The sequence below is a fragment of the Scardinius erythrophthalmus genome, assembly GCF_964197995.2.
Source record: "Scardinius erythrophthalmus genome assembly, chromosome: 1".
In the NCBI taxonomy this organism is placed as follows: domain Eukaryota; kingdom Metazoa; phylum Chordata; class Actinopteri; order Cypriniformes; family Leuciscidae; genus Scardinius; species Scardinius erythrophthalmus.
Genome location: NC_138221.1, coordinates 74,000,657 through 74,003,061, shown reverse-complemented (window position 1 = coordinate 74,003,061; position 2,405 = coordinate 74,000,657).

Genomic DNA, 2,405 nt, shown 5'->3' with positions numbered 1-2,405 from the left:
CCTGACCCTAACCCTAACCCTAACCCTAACCCGACCCTGACCTGACCCTAACCCTAACCCGACCCTGACCTGACCCTAACCCTGACCCTGACCTCACCCTAACTCTAGCTGCACATTGACCTCTGGGTCCAGATGTTGGTGACCACAGGTGCTCAATCATTATGGCTACTCTAACAAGGTGAACTCAGATCCTGGAAATGATGAGCACTGTGTCATAATCACTAGTCTAACACACACCAGTGTATGGATGTATGCAGAACACATGCAAACGTAGATGTCTACAACACACTCTTATTTCTGTTTAAGTTAGGAGTTATTGTAAAGAGTTTCATGTCATTGTGGGAGAATCTGCACCAGTGGCTGAGCCAGAAGGGTGTCCCAGTGTGGAGAAACCACATCAGCGTTTGTTGAATTATTGTTATTCTTACCATAAATTAAATCACGTGATAGTATTTATAACTTGAATTGACAGTTAATTTATTTAGTTTGCAAATAAAGTCTTTCTCCATTCTCCTCTACCTGGCGAACTGCTGTTTAGGTGAGCGCATTTACATTTACATTTATTAATTTAGCAGACGCTTTTATCCAGAGCGACTTACAAATGAGGAATACAACAAGCAGTTTGTGTCGAGAGAAAGCAGTAGCAGGAGAAGTGCTAGCAATACATGGTGTCAGTCATTGTCTGGAACAGTGAAAGCAAGGAGAGCACTTTCTGTGAAGATGTTTGTTGCTATTTTAACAGTCGTGAGGAGAATGCAGTTAAAGAGTTTCAGAATCAGTATACACAGTTTCTAAAGGACGTTATCGTGTGTGGAGGCCTCGTATCCATAGTGTGGTCTCACTTAAGACAAGCCTCACTGCTTTCAAACCTATTTTATTTATCTGACCTCCTCTCAGAGGGTAAAATAATATCTGTTCTGTTGAGTACAAGGTCTTGTAATATTTTTTGTGTTTATGTCAATATTTGTTGTTTAATAATTCCAAATTGGTTCAATTCATTAATGTGTTGTTTTGTAATATTACATTTAATATAAATGTCTTTTAACATCTACATTTTGTCATTTTACTTGTAGGCCTACTTAAAAAAAAACAAAACAAAAAAAAACGTTATATCTGAATACAGAAAATGTATTTATTTTATAACAGCATATAACCTATACACTATATTATCAGAGCATATATGTTCATACATCATTTATATAGAGCATATATGTTCATACTGATACATGGCAACTGCTCATAATCATTGTCATTTAGAAATAAGATCACGTGGGTGTTTGAATCGAGATCACAATCTTTTAACAAGTAATTGTGCTATCATATAGTAGACAAAGAAAACTGAAATTTAAGTCATTATTCACTAAAAATCTTTCCCTCTGCTGCAGCATTTAAATGTCATTCTCCATTCTGCATATTAAACAATTGCAATAGCGTTTTGCAATCAGTGTTGTCCTGTGAAACAGCAACCTGTCTTAGCACGCTGTTTTAGAATCTAAGCACAGATGCAATTGGAAGTTTTGGCTGCACTTGTGTCTGGTCCCTCTTTATAACCACAGTAGGGCTGCTTCTACCTGATCTGCACTCAAATCCAGTCTTAAAACATATCTCTGTTCATTGGCTTTTATTATCTTGTTTTGTTCTTCTCTGCTTTCTTTTATTTGTTATCTTATAGTCTTCTATTTTGTGTTGTACAGCACTTTGGTCTGCCTTGTTGCTGTCATTAAATGGTGTAGAAAATCCTGCTGTGATCTGATTGGCTGACTGAGTCTTGATAAAGAGCACCTGTGCCCCCTTACTAATTATGTCAGTCTCCTCTTGTTTGAACCAAAAAGCTGTCGTTCAGACATGGCTTGTGTGGAATTGTTGCGTTGTTGACCATGTAAGTTTCCTTTTTTGATTGTTTGTTTAGTTTACAGGATTATGTGTGTTTGATATGATATATTGAATTCTAGTTATGTTTAGTAGCTCTTCAGTGTTATACTCATTTGATTGTTAAAGCTGATTTCAGATGTATGATTGAAGGCTTGCAATTATGTTTGTATTTATTAATGGTTTTGGTTATGGGTTTTAGAAACCCACAATTACCATCACTGCCATCTGTGAAATGTCTACTCCTATATGTCACCACAAATATATTGGGAAAAGTACTTGATGACTAAATGAGTTTTAATGGACCCACCATTCCAGTAGCAACAGCCAAATCAGCCTAGAATTTCTGCTAAATTTCTACATGGTCCTTCGAGCCGGAGAGGCTACTGGAATGGAGACTGAGGATGACTGTGTGAAACCTAAACGTTCATCAAGGATTGTAAAACCTCCAAGATGGCACTGTTGGAAACTCAGAATCGAAGACCAGGAGACTTTGGGATCACGCTGTCGAAATCCGTTCCCTTTGGGAAGTTATT